The sequence below is a fragment of the Mus musculus genome, chromosome 6 (genome assembly GCF_000001635.26).
Source record: "Mus musculus strain C57BL/6J chromosome 6, GRCm38.p6 C57BL/6J".
In the NCBI taxonomy this organism is placed as follows: Eukaryota; Metazoa; Chordata; class Mammalia; order Rodentia; family Muridae; genus Mus; species Mus musculus.
In genome coordinates this window covers 104,522,502-104,547,408 of record NC_000072.6, presented here as the reverse complement: position 1 = coordinate 104,547,408, position 24,907 = coordinate 104,522,502, and the positions used below count along the sequence as shown (strand labels likewise).

The following is a 24,907-nucleotide window of genomic DNA, read 5'->3' as shown; positions in this document are numbered from 1 at the left end:
GGACCCCTATAATGTGGGACTCTTACTCAGAGGAAGTGGTTATAAGAGGAAATCAGGCAATGTCAAAATAAATACAATGATTGGTGAGTAAAAGTAAGAAAACTAAAGGCATTATATGAGAGTTACCAGTGGAGTAATCAAATGGCAATCTTGGTTGCCTTTCATAATAGTTTCATTATAGGAATAAATCTCTGTAAACCTGCTTGCCTTTTTCCTATATGATAAAGCAGAGTTTGCGTTCATTTCATACAGCAGATTGACTTTAACTTATAGAAAAAGATTCACATTGTACTGGCTAGTTTTGTGTCAACTTGACACAGCTGGAGTTATCACAGAGAAAGGAGCTTCAGTTGAGGAAATGCCTCTGTGAGATCCAACTGTAAGGCATTTTCTCAATTAGTGATCAAGGAGGAAAGGCCCCTTGTGGGTAGGACCACGTCTGGGCTGGTAGTCTTGGTTCTATAAGAGAGCAGGCTGAGCAAGCCAGGGGAAGCAAGCCAGTAAAGGACATCCCTCCATGGCCTCTGCATCAGCTCCTGCTTTCTTTTTTTTTTTCCATTTTTATTAGGTATTTAGCTCATTTACATTTCCAATGCTATATCCAAAGTCCCCCATACCCACCCCCACTCCCCTACCCACCCACTCCCCCTTTTTGGCCCTGGCATTCCCCTGTACTGGGGCATATAAAGTTTGCATGTCCAATGGGCCTCTCTTTCCAGTGATGGCCGACTAGGCCATCTTTTGATACATATGCAGCTAGAGTCAAGAGCTCCGGGGTACTGGTTAGTTCATAATGTTGTTCCACCTATAGGGTTGCAGATCCCTTTAGCTCCTTGGCTACTTTCTCTAGCTCCTCCATTGGGAGCCCTGTGATCCATCCATTAGCTGACTGTGAGCATCCACTTCTGTGTTTGCTAGGCCCCAGCATAGTCTCACAAGAGACAGCTACATCTGGGTCCTTTCTATAAAATCTTGCTAGTATATGCAATGGTGTCAGCGTTTGGATGCTGATTATGGGGTGGATCCCTGGATATGGCAGTCTCTACATGGTCCATCCTTTCATCTCAGCTCCAAACTTTGTCTTTGTAACTCCTTCCATGGGTGTTTTGTTCCCAATTCTAAGGAGGGGCATAGTGTCCACACTTCAGTCTTCATTCTTCTTGAGTTTCATGTGTTTAGCAAATTGTATCTTATATCTTGGGTATCCTAGGTTTGGGGCTAATATCCACTTATCAGTGAGTACATATTGTGTGAGTTCCTTTGTGAATGTGTTACCTCACTCAGGATGATGCCCTCCAGGTCCATCCATTTGCCTAGGAATTTCATAAATTCATTCTTTTTAATAGCTGAGTAGTACTCCATTGTGTAGATGTACCACATTTTCTGTATCCATTCCTCTGTTGAGGGGCATCTGGGTTCTTTCCAGCTTCTGGCTATTATAAATAAGGCTGCTATGAACCTAGTGGAGCATGTGTCCTTCTTACCCGTTGGGGCATCTTCTGGATATATGCCCAGGAGTGGTATTGCTGGATCCTCCGGTAGTACTATGCTTTCTGACCTGCTTGAGTTCCAGTCCTGACTTTCTTTGGTGATGAAAAGCAGTATGGAAGTGTAAGCCGAATAAACCCTTTCCTCTCCAACTTGCTTCTTGGTCATGATGTTTGTGCAGGAATAGAAACCCTGACTAAGACACATACCTATAAGTATATATAATTTTCAATCATCCAGGACAACTTTATATATTGACTTTAAACTAGCAAGAACTGAGTAATTTCTTAACCAGTCTCTATTTTCCAAATGAGAAATCAGTCAAAATAATAAAAACCCTAAAATTTCCCCACAGGAATAATCAACCTAAATGTTTCAAAATGTTCATAAAGAAGATATATGGAATATTCTAAGGAACATATTAGTAACAGGAGACACTAGAACAGAAAAAATATTTAGAGTATTCTAGGTGTTTCAGAATAAAGTTAACAGTAGATAGGCATAATGCAATCTAAAAAGTACTATTAAGTACAAAAGCAAACTAAAAATACATTGAAAAATAATAACCACCTAAAACTATAATGCCTCAAAAACAAAGAATATCTAATATGTCACAATAACGTGGACTCATCTGGAGATTTTTATACCAAGGTGACACCATCTCCAGGAATCAAGTGCTGACAAATCAACATTAGGAAAAAGTAACATAATGATAAGATTAAGAGACAACTTAAGTTTTGACTTACAGAAATTTTCATTAGTCTATTTCCTCCAAATCACTTCTAGTCGATATAGCCACAGCGAAATCTCATGTTTGGGAGCTGATTCTATGACTTATTTTTTAATATTTGTAAAGACAATAAGTGAAAAGTAGTTCCTATGTCACTTTACCAGACGGGTAGCTGGTTTGTAGTCCTTTTTACACTGACCTGGCCTGACCCTTCATAGTACTCACATTGCCTCTGGCATTTGACTGTGTGCAGATTGCGTTTTGCATTTTTTTCTTCTTTCTCTAGAAATTGGTCACTGCCTGGAAAAGCAGCAATTTGCAGGAAACTATGTTCCAAGCTTACTAATATAAAAGTCTAAAGTGAACTGCTTTCTTTTGCCCCAAATTCCATTTTCAAACATTGCCTGAACATCTGATAATTTATTCAGCACTCAAGCCTAAATTTCACACTAGCAATCCTTGGGTCTATACTTCAGTCCTTGTGCAAATACTAGATGAACAATCTAAACACTTTCTAAATTCAGGTGTTGTTCAAGGCAATTAGGTCTGATATAAATATAAATATTTAGATGGCCATAATGAACATTTAAATTTATCACTGCTTTAAAGCATACTTGAAATGTATGCAAAGAAAGATTAAATTCTATATATTCTATATATCCTAGCCAACATATCTCCTAAGTGCTCCAGAGAACTTAAGAGTGAGGAACTCAGGTTGCTTCGTTCATTTCTGCTTCTATTTCATCACAAGATTTTATAAAGTTGTTATGAGTGTCACTGACCAAGGTCTTGAAGATACAACAGTGAGCAGATGGGGTTGCACCTGGATGCTAGAGCTAATCATATGAAATTAATATATGATTTTAATAAAACATGTTCTTCATGGAGCCAATAGAGAAGAAATATAGTAAAATGCACCCTCTGTCGGCTAAAGAAATTGAGAAAATCTATTTGAAAGAAGCGACTCCTAAGAACTGAGCAGTAAGAAGTAATATCTGAAGGTGATGCTTGGGACTTGAATAGAGGAGCAAGTGTTCTAACAAAAGGCCTGGGGTCGGGTGGCAGTTATGCCTGTAAAGGATAAGAAGCAGAAGGAAAGTTAGCAGAAAGAAAACTTTGATTCTTAGTTCATCCAGAGCTTTCAAAAGAGAAGTGAAGAAAGTAGTGTTGACAGGACCAAGTGGATGCAGGTCAGAGCCACAAGTTATACAGATGAAGGTGCTCCAGAGAGGAGGAATGATAGCATGGAGTGCAGGCATAGCTCAGTCACTCAGTGGAGCAGTAGCGACAGCTCGGACGTAAGCTTTATTTATGGAGAGTGTTGATATTGGTCTTAGTGGCACTGTGTTTACATACATTTGTGGTTTCAGTCTGTCTCAGTACTATGACAGAATACTTCCTGAAAGGCATCATCAGACTCACTAAATGCAGAAGAGGAGATTGAGAAGAGGCCATTTTGATGCTCAATCAGTTATGTCCAACTTGCTTGTTTTAATAGGATAAAGTCTTTTTTTTTCCAGTTCAATACAAAACATAAGTAGTATGGCTAATTCCTTAGTATTTATCTGAAAACTATCCATTCATGGCAAAGCCATATTGTGTAGGATATATTTGTTGGTTGACTGGCTGTAGTTTTCATAACAAATTCGTTTTTAAAGTCTTAGAATCCGTAGTACTAGCTGTTTCCCCAGATATTTATAGCAGCATGTGAAGCATGTCCAATGTTCAACTCTGCTTACAGTTAATAGCGTCATCCCATGTCCTACTAGTGAAATACTCATATGTCACAAAGATAGGACGAGGAAATCATCACAAGAACAAAAGATAGTGGATCTACACATATTCCCAGTTCAGTGCCTTTTCTGTATTGACTTAGCTACTGCACTATTAAAACAACATGTTCCATCTATAGGGTTTCAGACCCCTTCAGCTCCTTGGGTGCTTTCTCTAGCTCCTCCATTGGGGGCCCTGTGCTCCATCCTATAGATGACTGTGAGCATCCACTTCTGTATTTGCCAGGCACTGGCATAGCCTCACAAAGAAAGCTCTAATCAGTACCCCTAGAGTTCATGTCTCTAGCTGCATGAGTAGCAAAGGATGGCCTAGTAGGCCATCATTGGAAAGAGAGGCCCCTTGGTCTTGCAAACTTATATGCCCCAGTACAAGGGAACGCCAGAGGCTAAGAAGTGGGAGTGGGTGGATAGGGAAGCAGGGCGGGGGAGGGTATAGGGGACTTTTGGGATAGTATTTGAAGTGTAAATGAAGAAAATATCTAATAAAAAAAAGTAAAAAAAAAACATGCTACTAAGTACTGTGTAGCAAGTGTTGATAGACTCAATTAAAAAAATTTATTCAGAGTAATCATATTGGTTTCCAAGTAAATACTAGACTATTGCATGTTCCTGCCATAAAATTATTGGCAGGGGCTATAGAAAATCTTCTCTATATTTAAAATAAATCTAAATAATTCAAGCAGATATATGATGCTTCCAAAAATAACCTCAGAAAAAATAATATAACCTGGATAAAATGTCACAGTGTACACCAAAATCAATTTTAAATGGGTCATAAACTGAACATAAAAGCTAAATTTATAAATTTCTATAAAAAAATCAGGAGAATAATTTTATGACCTTGGAATAGGCAAAGATTCTTTAGGCAGAACAAAAGAACTCACTCACCATAAAAGAAAAATAGATGAATGTGGCATCATTAAAATTAAAATATAACCTTCAACAGAGGCTAGGAGAAATGTAACATAGTCAACAAAAAAATGTGTATCTACAATGCAAAGATATCATATAATGCAGTAACAAGAAAGAAAAATCTAATCCAAATATCAAAACCTGAATGCAGAGCTAACAAGTGGTCAATGAGAAAATAGAAGGTCAACATGAGGGACAATGTAAGTTACTCACTCAGGAGTCATAAATTAGAAGCATATCACCCACATCATCAAAATGATAAAAAATCTAAAACAATGTAAAAGTTGGCAAGATGAGAAAATATCCAGGAATCTCACTTGTTAGTGTTGAGAATATAAAACACAATCATTTTTGAAAAAGAAAAGAAATTAAGTTGAACATGACTTATACTATCACTCTATTCTTACTCTTAACCCAAGATAAATATCTACCATGCAAAATGCTTACAACTTTTAGAAGCCTTATTCAAAATATCCTAAAACTTAGGAAAGTGAACTTTTAATAGGTATGTGGGTAAAACATGTTATTGGTACAGAGACAGATAGGTTGATCAATAGAATAGAATTGAAAACCCAGAAGGAAGTCCACACACTTATGGACAGTTCATCTTTGACAAAGAAGCCAAAAATGTCCAATGGAAAAAAAGAAAGCATCATCAATAAATGGTGCTGGTCTATCTGGTGGTCTGTATATAGAAACATAAAAGTAGATCCATATTTATCACCTTGCACAAAGTTCAAGTCCAAGTAGACAAGGACCTGAACATAAAACCAGATACACTGAATTGAACAGAGGAGAAATTGGCAAAGAGCCCTGACCTCATTGGCACAGGGAGAAATGTCTTAAAGAAAAATTCAATGGCTCAGGCTCAGGATCAACAATTGATAAATGGGGTCTCATGAAACTGAGCATGAGACAGTCAATAGAACCAGTCAGCATCCTACAGGTTGGGGAAAATATCTTTATTAACCCTACATCCGACAGAGGGCTAATGTCCAAAATATAAACAGAACTCAAGAAGCTAACTTCTGAAACCCCAAATAACCAAATTAAAAAATGGGGTAGCACCTAAAGAAATGTTCAAAAGTTCTTAGTCATCAGGGAAATGCAAATCAAAATAACGCAGAGATTCTACCTTACACCAATCAGAATGGCTAAGATAAAAGGCTCAGGTTTCAGAAGTTGCATGAAAGGATTTGGAGAAGGTAGAACAGTCCTCCATTGCTGGTGGGATTGCAAACTGGTACAACCACTCTGGAAATCAATCTGCAGTACCTAAGAAAATTGGAAAAGACCTACAGGAAGAACCAGCTACATCACTCTTGAACATATACCCAAAAGAAACCCCACCATACCATAGACATGTGCTCCATGATGTTCGTAGCAGCCTTATTTGTGATAGCTAAAAGCTGGAATCAACCCAGATATTCTTCAACCGAAGAATGGATACAGATAATGTGGTTCATTTATACAACTGAATACTATTCGGCTAATACAAACCAGGCCATCATGAGTTTTACAGGTAAATGAATGGAACTAGAAAATGTCTCCCTGAGTGAGGTAACTCAGACCAAAAAGGATATAAATGGTATATACTCACTAATAAGTGGATATTAGCCAAATAATGCAGAATGTATTGGATAGAGCTCACAGAATTTTAAGTTTAAAAAGTAGAAAAGCCAAGTGATGATACTCATTCCCATTCAGAAGAGGGAAGGAAATCATCCTGGAAGACAGAGGGAGGGAGAGTCTTGGAGTGGGGAGAGGAGTGGAAGAGGAAAAGGGAAAAAGGATCTGGGATTGGGGGAGGACAGGGGAGAAGCCCGATGAACCAACAGAATGAATGGACATATGCACCCTCAGAAGGCAGGAGGTAGGGAAACAATCTAGGTAGTACCAGAGACCAAGGTGATGAGAGACTCTTAGGATTCAATGGGAGGGACCTTAGATGAAATGTCCAACAGTGGAGAGAGGGAAATCAAAGAGTTCACATTCAGTAGACAGACAGGGCCTCAAAATGAGGGATGATGTTACCAACCCACAGCCAAAATTTCTGTCCCAGAAATTTTCTTGTCTAAAAGACCTGCAGGGACAAAAATGGAGAGGAGACTAAAGAAATGCCGTCCAGTGACTGATACAACTGGGGATCCATCTCATGGGGAGACAACAGGCCTGAAACTACCACTGATATTATGGTTTGCTTGTAGAGAGGAGCCTAGCATGGCTGTCCTCTGAGAGGCCAACAAGCAGCTGGCTGAGTCAGATGCAGATACTTATACCCAACCATCAGACTGAAGTCCAGTATCCCTATAGTTGAATTAGAGGAAGAATGAAAGAAGCAGAAGAGGAGAGTCCCACAGATTATCATAGTTTTAATTTTTTATTTCAGTCTCTCTCTCTTTGTCTCTGTCTCTCTCTTTCACACACACACACACACACACACACACACACACACAAACATACACATATTAGAACTATCTCGGTTGTTTTATGTTATAAGAAATTTTATCCAGACTTTGGTCTTCCTTCTTCTTGCTTTTCTTGTGTTTTGCAAATTGTATCTTGGGTATTCTGTTTCTGGGCTAATATTAACTTATCAGTGAGTGCATATCAAGTGACTTCTTTTGTGATTGGGTTACCTCACTAAGGATGATATCCTCCAGATATATCCATTTGCCCAAGAATTTCATATATAGCTGAGTAGTACTCCATTGTGTAAATGTACCACATTTTCTGTATCCATTCCTCTGTTGAGGGACATCTGGGTTCTTTACAGCTTCTGGCTATTATAAATAAGGCTGCTATGAGCATAGTGGAGCATGTGTCCTTATTACCATTTGGAACATCTTCCGGGTATATGCCTAGGAGAGTATTGCTGGATCTTCCTAGCTAAGATGAAAGGATGGACCATCCAGAGATTACCCCACCTGGGGGATCCATCCCATAATCAGCCACCAAACCCAGACACTATTGCATATGCCAGCAAGACTTTGCTGAAAGGACCCTAATATAGCTGTCTCATATGAGGCTATGCCAGTGCCTGACAAATACAGAAGTGGATGCTCACAGTCATCTATAGGATAGAAAACAGGGCCCCCAAAGGAGGAGCTAGAGAAAGTACCCAAGGAACTGAAGGGGTCTGCAACCATATAGGTGGAACAACAATATGAACTAACCAATATCCCCAGAGCTTGTGTCTCTAGCTGCATATGTAGCAAAAGATGGCCTAGTCGGCCATCATTGGGAAGAGAGGCCCCTTGGTCTCGCAAACTTTATATGCCCCAGTACAGGGGAATGCCAGGCTCACAGTCAGCTATTGAGTGGACCACAGGGCCCCCAATGGAGGAACTAGAGAAAGCACCCAAGGAACTAAAGGGAACTGCAACCCTATAGGTGGATCAACAATATGAACTAACCAGTACCCCGGAGATCTTGTCTTTAGCTGTATATGTATCAAAAGATGGCCTAGTCGGCCATCACTGCAAAGAGAGGCCCATTGGACTTGCAAACTTTATATGCCCCAGTACAGGGGAACGCCAGGGCCAAAAAGGGGGAGTGGGTGGTTAGGGGAGTGGGGGGATGGGTATGGGGGACTTTTGGTATAGCATTGGAAATGTAAATGAGCTAAATACCTAATAAAAAATGGAAAAAAAAAAAGAAGTGGGAGTGGGTGGGTAGGGGAGCAGGGCATGGGGAGAGTATAGGGAACTTTCGGGATAGCATTTGAAATGTAAATAAAGAAAATATATAATTAAAAAAGAAGTTTTATGATTAATTTTTACAAAGCATAAAATTACTTTTACTCATGATAAAAATATTCCTATCCTGAGAGTATCATGAGGAAATGAGATTTACATGTCAATTCTTAATTATATACTGAGTATAAGAAGTAAATCACATCAATAATGTTGATTTTAGTTTACTATTCTAGAAGGAAATATGAAGAAAATAAACTAATAATAATAATAATAACAATAATAATAAAATCAAGAAAATGTTGAATTAGAAGACAAGCTCCATGTACTATTTAGTTCTGCTTGTTTAAAATTCTAGCTTGTCCTCTGATTGTTGGCTTTGTCCTTTAACCACTAACCTGATTTTCTTAAGCACTAACTGACATTAGTTTTCAGGTATGCTCTAAACATGCTAAGGGGACAGTTCAATTTTGACAAATCTCAGGAATTTTCTGAAATACTGTCAACTCCAAAATATGCAAAAGTAAACATCCAATTATTTCATTTGGGGGCTTAAGAGCTGAAAGAGTTTAATCTGCCACTTAGATATTCCTAAGGGGGTTTTAGGATTTGTATGGCTTAGATGTAGGTCACCCATTCAGGTTCATGTGCTTGAATATAAATGGTGATGAGGTTTAAATTCATATAAGTATTTTCTTTTACGTTGTATACATTCATAGAATTAGTTACTTGGGGGTGAAACACACACGTCATGGTGCATATGTGGAGGACAGTGGACAGTTTTCAAGACTCCATTCTCCTGTATCACCAGGTTGTTTCTTAAGATCAACCCTAAGTTATCAGCCTAGCAGCAGGCACTGTGCAATATGTATTCCTTTGACATACCAAAAAGTGCTGGTAGCATTAAGGGGATACTTGTACAAAGCAATTAAGACATTGACATTTATAATGCATCAGGAAAGCAGAAAGGACAACTGCCCATCTAACTTCAAGTCCCAACTCAGGGATGCTTCCTTCACACACATCATTCTTTACATCTACAATGCTTTCCTCTATGAGAATTCCTGGTTAAAGAGGATCCCACTTAAGAATCTGACGCAGTGAAGTTGCCTTACTTTCAACTTTCACCTTCCAGAACTGTCGAACATTTTCCTGTATGAAGTAACCAGCTTTAGATGCTCCATTACAGCTTTAAGCAACAGACTATATGTACACATACATGCCTACATACACACACAGACGTATACACAGATATGTATGTATACACATAGATTAACTTACATTACTCTCTGTCAATATTGTTAAACAGTAATGTTGTAAGGATCCAAAACACATGAAGAACCAATAAACCAAAACACACACACACACACACACACACACACACACACACACACACATACACACACACACGCACACACGTATACACACATGCACACACACACATACTGAGAGAGAGAGAGATTGAGATTTAAAATGTTAAAATGGTATCATAGCATGATAGAGCAACAACATACCTAATTGATACAAGATACTAGGAGCTAATAAATGAAATTTCCATGCCAGTTACAAGTTACTTCTTGTGTAGTTTTTCCAGTGGATTTCCATATACCCTCAAGCATGACAGGCTACTGCAACTGCTCTTGGTTACCATCCAGAGCCTATTGCTCAATACACCATATACTTCAGTCATAGAACATGGTAACTTAAGCTAGTGTATACTTTACCCATACATGAACTCTTCCAGCTACAATAATGACTAGCCAGGAAAGATATACCCACTGGTCCAATAGTGCATCAAACATAATCAAATAATTTCAGATTGGAAATAAGTCCTACTCTACAGGACAAAAAACATACACGTGGTACCATCATTGAGCTAACCTAAGGATATATAGATCACAAACCCTAGGGGTAGCCTACTATTATTAACCTGATGAATTATTGCTGTACACTTAGACTAATGCATCTCCCCATGCAGTAGGTTGTGATAAACACAGTGACTCACCACTCAAAAAAGTGAAAAGCATAAGACAGTAGAATTCTCAATCCTTAAAGAACATATACACTTAAATGTTCTCTTAAGTTTTAGAGATCACCGAGGAAGAGAGGACATGGAATGCATAAAAGCCTGAAACAGTTGATGCAAGGGACACATTATCTCTGGACTCAGTGAGACAACTGCATATAAGAACACACAGTGGTTACAATAAAATTTATAAAACCTATGTAAGCCCAAGCAATACCAAACAAGAGTAATAAATTGTTTCTGATCACAAAATCTTGCACAAATCCAAGTTATTGGTAATTGTTAGCTTCTGGGAAAGTTGGAGGGACTGTTTTCTCTATGAGTGTAGCTCCTGGTAACTTTACGACTCTCTAGTAGAAAAACCAAAATATTCAACAGTGTTTAGGCATAATTCGTCTTTCAGATTTTTAAAACTACAGAAAAATTTGGTTAATGAAGGTGGCAAATTAGGGAAGTGTTGGGGGGAAAGGATGTGAATATAATCGAAATAGATTATATGGAGTTCTCAAAGAACTAATCAAAATAGTTGAATAGGATAACAAAATTTTAATCTGAAAGCAAAGTAGTAGTGTTATGTGCTCTCAATTTACTAGCTTTAAGAGAAAGATATTATATTCCCTAGTTTAACAGTTCTAAAAGCCTGTGAGTTCCTACTCCATAAGGCCTTCCTTTGCTAATGACACAGGATGTGTTTAATGTTGTCTCTAAGTGGGTAGAAAGATATATGAAGAATCAAGTCCAGCCCTGTGTGTAATTCTATAAAAATCTAGCTCATCACCATTTATAACTTATGACAATGAAGAGTGGGGATTATGTTTTTAGATAAGCAGAGAGAGAAAGAATGTTTTCTATAGAGGAACTGAACAGTGGCCATCTTATTAACACCAGGGTTACGTAGTTGGCAGACATCTTTCATTAACAACCCAAGTGCTAAATTCAATTCAGATTTCGTTTAGTGTCCGCCAAAATCATTCCCATCAAATTATGAATTACAGATACTTGACTGTACGAAATACCAAATTGACCAGTACTTGAGCTGAATAACACAATATGAAGTGAATGGTCCTGGGTAATAAAACTCTGTTGTTTAGCCTTGATGCAATGATGTAATCCACCTTGGTCACCTGTGCACCTGCCACAAGCTTGTCAGAGAAGAATGAAGACGAATTGAAGAAAGGGGATGAAAAAGCACACTCTGTAGCACCTTTGGATCAGAAGATTGTGAAACTCTTTCCTTTCAGGTCGTGTTTTCTTCATTTATAAAACTGATTTAAAGGAGAATAAAGTTCCTGTTGCTTTATGTCTGAGGCTGTTTTTCCCTTGGGTTTACTATTCAATTCCTTGACTAAACCCTCTCTTTCTCCAATGAAACCTCTACTAAATGCGTGCGAGCATGCATTGAGAAATTCTTTACTAGCTTGCTCTAAAAGCTTTACTTCATTTGAAGAAGCCATCTCACTTGAACTTAAACAGCAAACCTTCTATTTTCCCTTGTTTGTTAGCCATCACATCCCATTAATCATGTGAGTCTGGTGTCAGCCATTGGATATCCACTATTCAACCAGCTTTGAAGACTTCTCACTGAATAACTAATATTCGGTTATTACTCTGTGCTTGAAGAAGTGTTGTGTATATCGCAGTGCTAAATTTAATCCTCCTGAAAACTTGAGAGAGAGATGATATTTAAGTTCATATCTTTAACAGCAGACCTATCAAGTTGCTTATTGTTTTGGGAAGAGCCCACAAGAAACAAAAGTAAGGGTGTGGGAACACTGCATTAGGAGAGAGCAAATTCATTTAAGTCTACAAGATGCCATGGATCATACCACGTTTTGTGGGACCCCCGACTTAGAGCATTTCTCCCTGGAAGGTAAAGCCCCTGGATGTTCCCCAAGCTTGTTTTCCCTGATCTCTAAAAATACAGCCAGAAAGAAGCTCTTTGTTCTCTATAGCCAGCCAAAAACCTTTTTGTTTCTATACTTTACAATCAGAGATGCCTGCCTTCCTGTGCTGAGGACATGGAGATAAAAATTCAGAAAGAACTCACTCCCCACTCCGGCCTTGTAAATTTCACTGAAGAACTCTGTTCCCAACTCCTCCCAACTCTTCCCAACTCCTCCCAATTCCTCAGCTAGCTGTTAAAAGCCCCCTACTGTCACTGCTCAGGGTCGAGCACCCCTGCCCTGCACAGCAGAGGGACTTTGTCCTCAGCTAGCTGATAATAAAACCTCTTGCAGTTTGCATCAGGTGTGGTTTTCTCTTGTGTCACTGGGGTGCTGGCCAGCTCATCCCGGGACTTCAGGCCCAGCTTCAGGGATCTTACAGTATAACCACAGCTCAATCCTTCTGCTGAGTGAAGAACTACAGAGAACTCATACAAAGGAATAGAATAAAATATATAATGTACTAAAGTAATCCCTGCATTCATTTTCTATGATTTTACCAGTTCAGAGACAATTGTGAGGACACTCAAACTTCAGCATCACAGGTTTTATTTAGGAATGCATTAAGCAATTATTGAGGATCATGGGACAATGTAGCAGAAAGCAATGCAGGGACATGAAAGAAGGCGTGTCTTCTTCAGGAATCATGAGCTTTGAGGCTAAAGATACAATGTGGTCTAACAGCAAATGCTATACATCATAGAACCAATGTGTATCCAAGAAATGCAAATTCCAGACCTGAGCTCTCCTACCTTTGCAGCAGATTGTTTTGTTTTGTTCATTTTGTTTGTTGTTCTTTTATTTTAATGATTAAACTGCATGGAGATATGATCAGTGACTGAAACAGAACATGCTGTTTCTAATCTGGTCTTTAATGCATCATCCTTCTGTTTCTACTTGAATGGCAGACATAAATAGCATTGAAAATCTTGCCACAATTCATGTTTTTATTTTAAATATATTTATAGTATAATAAAATGAGATAACTATCAGTTAGCACACAAAACCTCAAAATACAAAGACAACATCATTCTCTTCCATGCCCATTTCTAGCAATGCCCACGCTTTGGTTTCCAGTTTTTATAAATTTGATAAGTCTGAACAGTGTTCATGTCACAACAATATCTTGATACACAATATTGATGAAAGGGCATATGAAAGTGCCCAATTCTGATGGTTAAGGACTTACTTGCCTTAATCATATATCCTGTATCAAACATTCAACTTCTTTTATAAAACCAGCAGTCCAGCGTTTTCTTGAATTTTGCTTCCTATATATTGTCCATGAAGATCTTGAAGAACTTTTCTTATTTTCAAAAGTTAGTGATTTCAACTCGTTTATTAACCTTTGCATTCATGGTGTGCTTTATTTGGACAACCTCTTGCTCTGAGGACTTTCCTAAATGTGAAAATCCCACCAGCACACTAGTATGACAGTGTACAGAGTTGTTTTCTTAATTACTAAGTAGCCTTTATTCTTAACTTCTCCAGACTGGCTCTAGTCTATACATACATCTCAAGAAAAAATACACACACACACACACACACACACACACACACACACACACACACATATGCATATACAGAGACAGTTTATAATAAATGTGTTTATATTATAGGCCTTCCAAGTTTGCATAGAAGGATGAGAGAGGTAGTTTATGTCTCAATGTCCATTCCCTTTTTTCCTCTGTCTTAATTCACGAACTCTGAATTGCATCCAACTACATTTCTCTAAAAGTAATCCTCCACGCAACGGGCTATGAGGGCAGGGCGCTTAAGTGACTCACAAATAAGCTGCAATTTTATGAGCTTCCTGATGCCTCCCACTGCTCCTCACGATGCAGGGGTCTAGCTCTGATCTCTTTGGAGGAGTTTGCCATGCAAGTCACTTATATCACACTTTTCTCATTGTCTTCCCTATGAAAGCACTTTGGTGTGACATTTCTCCTCTATGACACATGAAAAGTGGAACTTTACATTCTGGTTCTGGTTCTCATTATTGGTGAGTCATTTGAGAAATGACAGAGAGCAAGAAATAACCCCACCAAACATATTGAAATAAAATACCATTCTTGCTAAGCCTTTATCACAGTGAACACCTGTCTTTCACTGCTTTGAAGCAGCCATCTCTGTCATTATTATATGCTTTATTCATTAATTTATACTTTATAGACATGTAACCCATAGCCTCGCTGCATCGGTTACTTTAAAATGTATAGAGTCAAGTTATCCTCCTGCTTTATGTTATGAAGAATCTGACACTACAAGTACACTCTACCACACGAGGCATATGTGTTGCCACTGACCTATGGTTAGTTCCCCACGGCAAGAAAAAGAAAAAAAAACATTTATTAAGTTTGCAGGCATATAATTTCACATACTGCCTAACACATAAAAAGTGGAAAGTGGGTGAATGAAGTTGTTAATGGAGAAAGGCTGAGGTTGATATTCATGTCATCACTTCAATACATCTCTCTCTGCACTCCTGTAGCATACAGAAACAGGATACTGCATATTCAAAGCCTCATGCATAGTACAATTAAAACAAGCTAAGGATGAAATGAACCAGAGTTATAGGATCACTAATTGGTTGTTTTTAAAGATTTGGGTTATACAAGATAATTGTACTTGTTTCTGTGGCACCACGTGATGCTTCAGTATGTTTGAATTTTATTCAACTCTCAAACTAGGGCTTGGATGTTTGTTTTCTTCAATGTTTATCAGGTCCTTTTGGTTTAAGCATTACGATCATCTCTTGTAGTTTAAAGCTATATATACAAACATTACATATGTATACAATATTGTCATTGCCTGCAGTTGTCCTATTGGGTAATCGAACATAAGAACCTGCTTCTCCTGCTAACTGTAACTCAATAGCTGTCAATCAACCTGAGAGGCCAAACCGACTCCATCTTGGGAATGGATCTCATCCTAAGAAAAATGTGACCTATAGATTGACCCAAGCTGCATCCAAGTACCAGGAAGGATCCCATAGCTTCTCCTTGGCCCATACACCAGAGTTACTCCTTAGATAATTCCTAGCCCCAGTCAATCAAACATTAGTCTGATGGTTTCAGATGTACTTTCAGACCATTTATGATTGTTCATGGTTTTGTTTCAGAGCACCTCTTGACTTACAATAGTCATTCAATTTGATAAATGCCAGACTAGAAACCCTTCACTTGCTTGCCATTTCCTATTAAATCTTGTCCCATTAAGAACTAGGGGACTCTGGCCAATGCCTTAGAACAAATAAAGTTATTTTCCAACTTACAAAAAGAAGAAGAAGAAGAAGAAGAAGAAGAAGAAGAAGAAGAAGAAGAAGAAGAAGAAGAAGAAGAAGAAGAAGAAGAAGAAGAAAGAAAAGAAAACAACTCAAGGCTGCTTCACCAATCCATCCTGCTGCATCCAGGTTGGTGTTGAGTAAGCCTGAGCGAGCTCGAGCTTGTAATAAAGAGATCCTAGTGTGATTGCATTGAAATTGAATCTTTGGTGATCTTTTGGGGTTCACAAAATGGGCACAAGAAAGCCCCATCCCATATTTTCCCATGAGTAGAGTCTGATAATTTCTCTTATACTTTGCAATGAGCTGAGCTCAACTCATTTAGATTCCACATGGCAGATAGATCTTGAAGTACTTGACAGTCTATATTTGACTTGTCTCATTCAACAAAATTTTTGCAATGCTGTGTTGTGGATAGCCCTGGGGCTAATTATATTTGATGTTAATTCCATTCTCTTGTGAGTGGCTGCAAACAAAGAATGAGTCAGCACTCAGGTGATTTCCTTTAAATCTGCTCCCCACCTTAATTTATAAAATAAAGGAGAGCTGATGATTGGGCAGATAAAACGGAAGGTGAAGAGGAAGATGGGAGAGAGAAGAAGGAGAAAATGGAAGAGGGAGAAGATGCAGAGGAGGAGGAAGAAGAAGAAGAAAAGCAGAGCAGAAGCACATGGCCTGGAGAAACCACAAGTTCTAAGGGGTCTCATAAACTGTGGAAGATCTGTCCAATCTAGGCACATAGCAAGTAATCATATTAACTGTGTTGTATTGTCATTGCTGGGGCATATTTGAAATGGAATGATTTAGAACAACAAAATGGTGCCCAACGTATTGGTTTGAATTCAACTAACCTGAAATAAAAATTCACTGTCTGACCCCTACTCCCTACCCAATGAATGGGGCTTGGGCAGTGACCTAGGCTATAGCACTGTGGATCTGAAGCTGACTGGGTTTGAGGGGCCTACAGAGAATGGCAGAGAGGCATCTATGCCTGAGAGAGCCTTTCTGTGTTTGCTTCCATGTATGCTTTGTTCCCCATTCTGCTTCCCCCACCTCCAAACAGGGACAGAGGCAACATGGGTCTTTTTATACTCAGCTTCTCCTTGTGAGTTTAAGAATTGGGAGACAAAGGTACAAAGGGCTCCCAATCAGGTGATTCATTGATATAAAGAGAGAAATATAACCTCTTGATACTTAAGGATGGTATAAAGATATTTCTCTCTAAAAAGTCTTAGAGGATACTCATCTTATGTCTAACGTGGGCTCCACGGTAATTTTGGGTTTAAATCCTGGTTTGACAAGATGCCTCTTATAAGTAGGTGTAGTACTTAAAGATGGGAAATTTCACCTGCAGTTCAGAACCAGATAGGGAATATTAGTCACTGACTCCAAGTAGAGAGAGCAGTGATAATCACCTGCTTTGAACAGGTATTAATTAATAGAAGTCTGTGGCTCTAGGTAGAGAACAAAACAGATAGATATTATAATAGGTATTAATTAAATAAATGTCTGTGGCTCCTGGAAGAGAGCTCAATAGACAGGATGGCTGCTCTAGGCAGAGAGCTTATTAATTATGGGAAATTTCACCTGCAGATCAGAACCAGATAGGGAATACTAGTCACTGACTCCAAGTAGAGAGAGCAGTGATAATAGCCTGCTATGAACGAGTATTAGTTAATAGAAGTCTGTGGCTCCAGGTAGAGAGCCTAACATAGATATTATAATAGGTATTAATTAAATAAATGTCTATGGCTCCTGGTAGAGAGCAAAACAGATAGTTGGTATAAGGGGTATTAGTGGAAGTTTGAATTAATTGCTTTAAAGATGATAAAATATATATTGCTCTAAGTCTAACAGGATACTCATATTCTCTCTAACGTGGGGTCCACGGGAATTTTGGGTTTAAATCCTGGTTTGACAAGCTGCTTCTTATAAGCAGGTATAGAAAAAAAAAAAGAAAAGAGGAAAGGAAAGGAAAGGAAAGGAAAGGAAAGGAAAGGAAAGGAAAGGAAAGGAAAGGAGAAAGGAAAAAAGAGAGGAAAGGAAAGAGGTAAGTAAAGGAAAATAGAAATGTGAATCAATTGTTTTAGACAGGTGGTATAATAGTCTGCAGGAGACTCATATTCTGTCTAATGCGGGTTCCATGGGAATTTTGGGTTAATATTCTGACATGACAAATTAGGAAAGCCTAAATAGGCTAAAATGTGTGTGATTTTGAGTATTATGATTGTTTTATTGTTCCTCTGGGACAGAGGGCAAGCTACAGGTTTTCTTGGTTACCAGCTGAAGGATATGCTGATTTGGGGGAAATGTTTTGTCTTTGTGTTTTTGGAAAAGGTGATTAAGGTATTTACACCTTCCAGAGTTATATGGATCAGATTTGATAGAGGGAGACCCCTGAGAACTAGATTCCAGAGAATCAAACAAAAAGGTTATCTTGATGATATTAAATTTTGTTTTGAGATTTATATATTACAGAATATACAGCCTTGGTGAATTTCATCATCAGACATGCTGAACTGACCTGCCTGAACACCTGATGTCTTTGTCTTTCATCTGGATCCAGTCAGGACACAGACATCAGAGACTAATACAATCATTGGTGTAGCCTTCTTACGGCCAACCAACTCCCCCATTTCCCTACCTTTCCCTCCCCCTTCAAAAATATCTCAATGCCCATATTCAGCTTGAAGAATTTATGAAAAGTCATCGTTGTCCTAGTTCCCTAAGACTTGGGGCTGGGGATGATTATTATAGGTTGTCTTTGATACTAAAAATTTTGAAGTACAGGGCTTGGACCCAGTCCTTCTATTGCCGTTATTATAAACAGATCTGAGATGTTTAATATTGTGAGTTAAGGGTCAAATAGGAAATTCTTGGCTCTGAGTTTATTGTTAGGGTGTTTTCAGTTATTTTAATTAGAAATGGCTGAGAGTAGTTAACAGACAATACTCTAGATTACTTCACATAGATAGTTGGTTTTCAAAAACGTCTGAAGTCTACAGAATGTGACATTTAATGTTGTTTATTCACTTGTTGTTGAGACTAGTCTACTCCTGACAGCTTTCCCTGTCATGTATTCAAAGAAGAAACTGAGCATCTTTGAGTTACTCCAGTTTTGGTGAAACAGCCACTACGCAAGAATTGCTTCATTTCATCTACAAACAAAATACTGTCCAAAGAAAGGACACAACTACAGGTTAGGACAACTTGATTCTGCCAAGACGGAGTAGGCTAGTCCTTAATATTCCTGTTTCTCTAAGTCTGTCAGATGACCCTGGCCAGTAGGATGAAGACCGATGCTCCAACATGTTGAAATAGGGACTGTCCAGGTGATCAGTGGTCTCTATGGATTGGCTAAGTTTTGGAAGCTGTTTTAGGCTTCCTATATATTTTCAGTTAATATCAGTCGTTCTTGGATTTCTGATGGGGTTGAAAAACTACACAGTCTCCTAGCCAACCTAGGCTTTTTACTTTGAGAAGAACAGTTTTGAGAGGATGGTTTTCAGACAGCATTCAATCTAAAGCCAAGACATAGCCAGATGTAAGTCTTTTATGTTAGGATAGATGACAGAGGTTCTGTTTAATTAACAAACATGATGGACTGGGTGTTATGTCTCTTGTACTTTATAAATTACAAAATAGTAATAGTTATGTTCAATTATATCTGAGATAAAATAGTCTTTTAATTGGACAGAAAGGAGGAAACGTTATGTATAGCCCTGGAGCCAATTATATTTGATATTAATTCCATTCTCCTGTGAGGGGCTTTGAACAAGGAATGAGACAGCACTCAGGTACTTTCCTGTAAACCTGCTTCCCACCTTAATTTGTAAAACAAAGGAGAACTGGTGATTGGGCAGATAAAGGGGAGGTGGAGCAGAAGGTGGGAAAGAGAAGAAGGAGAAAATGGAAGAGGGAGAGGATGCAGAGGAGGAGGAAGAAGAAGGAGAAAAGCAGAGCAGAAGCAAGTGGCCTGGAGAAGCCGCAAGTGCTAAAGGGGTCTCATAAGCTGTGGAAGATGATAGTGTAGCAGTAGATCTGCCCAATCTAGGTGCATAGCATGTAATAATATTAACTGTGTTGTATTTTCATTGCTGGAGCGTATTTGGGATGGAGAGATTTACTGCAACAATGCTGTCTATGTTGTTATGAATATCAACATATTTAAAATCATTTAATGTTATATTATAATCCAGTGTGTAGAGGATATGTATAACTTTCCACACTCATTTATCAGTCCATGGCCATGTGGGCCCTTTGCTTTCCTTGTCTATTGTTTCTGTAGCTACCCACTTCCTGAAGATGTCTCTAAATTAGTCACATATTGATCATCTCCTTATATTTTGAATTTTATTATGAACAAGCAGGTTTGTTTTAGATATTTAATGATATTATCATCATGAGAAGGGTTTTTAGATATTCATAGCATGGTAAGTAGATGAGAGAATTTAGATTGAAATAGTTTAATGACTCTATATAATTACTCATGAATTGCAACATGAAATATGTTACAGTTTTTAACTCAATAGCAATTGTCATTTAATACCAGAACGCTGCCCTTGGCTACATAGAAGTCCTGACATAGTTTCCAGAGGAATCTAACAATGTTAGCCATTTCTCCAAATTAACAATACAATACAGACTCCACTATCTGACAGAGATTCACTGAGTTTCAACAATATCTTAGCAAGTGCTTGCTGTTATGGCTTAATTTAATAGTTCATTATTTTGGATGTTTTTAATCATTCTTCAGAAATCAAGCTCTTTTCTCAGAATTTACAATGAATTTGTTCACATATTGAGCAATCTATTTTATTGCATTAATTATTCCCAGGCTCACATTTTCATGTGATAATTTCATATTTACTTACCTTCTAAACCAATAATTAGACCATACACTGAATAAGTCATGATTCTGAAAAATAAACAGACATGGCTGTGTCATTTATTCAGGAGGCAGAAATATAACTTCAGCAGTTTTTTTTTTCAGGAAGATGAAGCTAATTTGAATATCAATATTTGTTAGTGAATGTGGTTACCAGTTAATCCAAAATAATTGGATCAGATGTTTATTATTCTAAAAGTCTGCAGCCTCTTTAAACATTAAAAGCACCACATTACTTAACATTATCCTTCTTTTACAATATTTCTTTTTCTCATGTGCCTGAAATGTGTCTTTATGAATGATCCAGGCTGGCTCTCACCTCACAATGTGACTGTGGATGGCACTGAACTTCTGATCCGTCTACCTCTAACAGCAATATTCTGGATTTAGAGCTTTGCAACTATTTTCAGTAGGAATTTCTTATCTTATATAGCTTATTTTATATATACACAGACATATATATATATATATATATATAAAATATTATATGTGCTTTATTAATATGTAGTTATTTTTAATTCTTTTTAAACTTTTATTTATTTTTTTACACTCCAGATTTTATTACCCCCACCCCGGTCCACCCTCTGACTGTTCTGCGTAACATACCTCCTCCCCACTCCCTTGTCTCCACAAGGATGTCCTCACCCCCCACCCTCCAGAATGCACCAGAGACCTGGGAGGTTAGAGACTCTCAGGACTCAAATAGAGGGACCTTAGATGAAATGCCTGACAACAGGGAGAGAGAATTTATACAGCCCACTCCAGCAGGAAGTGAGGGAGGCCGTTGCCATACCACAGCCAAAACTCTGACCCATAACGTTTTAAGAATTCTTAAAGAATTCCTTTTATTCTTGACATCCATCATTTTATTTGGCATAGAAAAATTCTCAGAGCTTACAGTAGGGTTTCTTAGCCTCATGTCCTGTTCACTGGCTTTTGTGCATCGGCTATCACTATTTTAACTTGTTTTGTGTTTTTAATCGTAGGACCTGCTGGGATCCTGGCTTCAAATAGACAGGCTATCAAGAGGGATGTGAAGAAAGGTGATGATGAAATGAAGCCACTTCACACCAGCAGTTTCTGCATCAGATGACAGATGCAGCGCATCTCTGCTGTGCTGGGACATTTAATTACATCCTACTTCGCCTCTCCCCACTGAGGCTGTATTGAAGTGCATTGGCTGTGAGTTTTGGAATAGAGGCTATGGTGGTAAATCATGTTGACTCTGGTAAGTGACCTGGATAATCTGGCTACCCTAACTAGTAAATGTTTTTGACTTTGAGTATTGTACTCCTCTACATCCCACTTTATTTATGTGAAGCCTCTCCTATCTTTCCCTTGGACACACGTCCTTTATCTAAAATAGTTTAATTCTCCTACAATGTATGCAGATTATGGCTTCTCCTCCCTCAAATACTCCCAGATCATCCCTAGTTCCCCACTCACCTGGATCTACATTCTACTTTTCTTGTTATAAAACCAGCAGAAATTATACTAATAATACTAGTACTAATACCACTACTATTACCAATAATAAACAAAGTAAAACAAACAGAATAAAAATGGCCATATCTCTTAGACCAAGCATGTTTTAGGGATTTGGTTATGACTGTACTTGTTAGTTTTGAACAAAATTTAGGAATGGGAATTTAATTATATAAAGTTATGATTATTCTTTTGGTGCTACTATTCTTTAAATTTATTTATTTTATTTTGTGTGCTTCACAGACATGTCTAATACCCATGAAGGTCAGAAGAGTGAACTAGAATTCAGTGTTGTGCACTAAAATATAGTTGCTGCGAATTGAATCCAGATCATCAGCAAGAACTAGGCTCTTAATCACCAGAATATGTCTTCAATCCCTTGTTATTATTAATTTAAACTCCACACCATATATTTTGTGCTAGAGATGAGCAAGATATAACATATGCTTATATTATCTCATCAGAGATTACCAGTATCTCTATAACATGTATATCTTTTTATTATTTATATTTTCAGCAATGTTGCTAACTGAACTTCACTTAACAATTTCTGCATGTCTAGCTGGATGCCTAGCTGAACTGAAACCTGTCCATCACATCCCTTTACAGAAAACCTTACATGGGATGAGAAGGCCAGTTCTGACCACACTAAGATGTCCAGATATCTTCCAGAATAAAGGGTGGAACACATGGGTACAATCAGGACTGGGCAAACCTGAATGATCTCAGATCGAAAAGCACTAGCCATTTGAGTCTACACAGGCAGCCTCCTATATCATTGTCAAACCTGCTCATCACCTTTTTCCTCAAGTACAGAAATAGAGTAGAAGGTGAATGGAATTTTTCAGTACTTCTGAATATTAAGGGGAAAGCTTAATGAACACTTGAAAAGGAAATGTTTTCTATAGATTTTACCTATAAAAGAAACACTTTTTTAAAAATTTTCCTTCTTTGAAAGTGACTATTTTCAAAATATTCAGAGGTTAGAATATATACATAGTCCACCATCCCAGCAACAATAGATGATATTGATTTTCTCCAGCCACTCATAACTCCCTACACATTTATGGCCTCCTAAATCAAGAAGCAATTTTTGCTTTGTGACAATGATGGAGAAAGTGTCTACTTTTTTCCATGATAGCACATCTGCTTTATGTGACTTCTTTAATGGAAAACAGAGTGGAAACACCAGTTTTTCTGTTACTTTTGTAGGTCAACATTTTTTAAAAGTCAATCTTTTAATAAGAGTGAATATTTACATATCTTAAATCAGAAAAGCAATCTTATTTTTCTGACATTATTACCTACAAATAGCTCTTCTAGTTCTATCCATAAAACTTGTTTACAGACAAACAAAACACAACCCTCTCCATGAAGGTCAGTCATGGGTGTATAGTACAGATGTTGCCATTAAATATAGCATGGAAATTTATAAATTAATCCTTCAATATGACATTTTGATCTTAAAACCCCATCTATAAGCAGCTACTAAAAAAATACATAGCTACTAAGACCTGTGCAGGAAAAATTTAAAACAATAATTAAGTATTAGAAATTATGCTAAGTGATAAAACAGTATAAGTCACTAAAGATTTGCTAATATGGCAATAATTGAAAGCTGAAGTATTGTATAAACACAAAAATGCATAGATATGAATAAATATATACTCATGAGGGTTAAGAAAATGGATTAATGGGTAGGAGTGCATGAAGAACTGAGTTCACATTTCTAACACCAACATAGAAAGCCAGGCATGCCTGCATATGCGTATAAGCCCAGCACTTGGAAGCAGAAGCATGTAGATTCTGAAAGCTTGATATTCAGTGAGCCTAGCAGAAATAACTAAGCCATAGTTCATTTAGGGAACCTGCCTCAAGGCAATTGGCTTGAGCAGAGCAATAGAGAAAAATAATCAAGTTCCCATACCTTTTTTGTTGTCCACTTATCTATTAGACAAGCATCATAAAATGAGTAAAACTAGGAAAAAATCGTTTTCCAGCCATATAAGCAGTTCTTTTCAAATTTGTTAGGAAGTAATGTAAAACAAATTATGTGTTCTAAATAAGACTATGTGTGAATACAGATTAAAATAACCATACTCTTTTTTAACAATCAGCATCCAGAGAAAAAAACTACTGACTCTACTGCGAATTAAAACTTATTGCCGTAAGATAAACTTAATTTCAAACTGGAATTAGAAAACTGTGGTAGATAATATCTTACTTCCATTAATTTTTAAATGATTTAAAATTGTCCATTAGACAACTTAATAAATGTACAATAGCATTTGTTTCATTTACTCTTTTTTTCTTTTGTAGGTTTTATCTAACAAAATTAACAATGAAAGATAAGAGGCTATCTTCAGAATAGTATACATTACTCCAAAATTTTGTATGACTTTCACAAAAGGAATCCTGTTGCTCCAAGAGTGAGGGAGAAAGCCAGAGTCAATGGAATTGGCTTTGGAAATCTGTACAAGTTCCTGCTGTGTTTTCTTTGGCAAGTGTCTCCTTCTCTAAAAATCAGGCTTCCAATGCCAATCGGATGAATCGGATCTAATATCTAACATGCTGCAGTTTCTGTTCTAAATGGTGTTCTTTCCCTAACATCTGAGGTTTACAAAGAAGCAAGCACAGGCTGGACCTAACCTCCCTGCACATATG

At 37.7% G+C, this 24,907-nt stretch overlaps 1 protein-coding gene across 8 annotated transcripts in view; it reads right to left on the bottom strand.

The window, feature by feature from the left end:
• Positions 1 to 24,907, bottom strand: part of Cntn6 (contactin 6) — a 370,745-nt gene that overhangs the window by 315,998 nt on the left and 29,840 nt on the right. The window contains exon 2 of one of the 8 annotated variants that reach the window (XM_017321678.2): positions 20,745 to 20,788. The exons of the other annotated variants lie outside the window; for them this stretch is intronic. The gene's annotated coding sequence lies outside the window, so the exon portion shown is untranslated. The remainder of the gene's footprint in view (positions 1 to 20,744; positions 20,789 to 24,907) is intronic. 8 annotated transcript variants of the gene reach the window in all.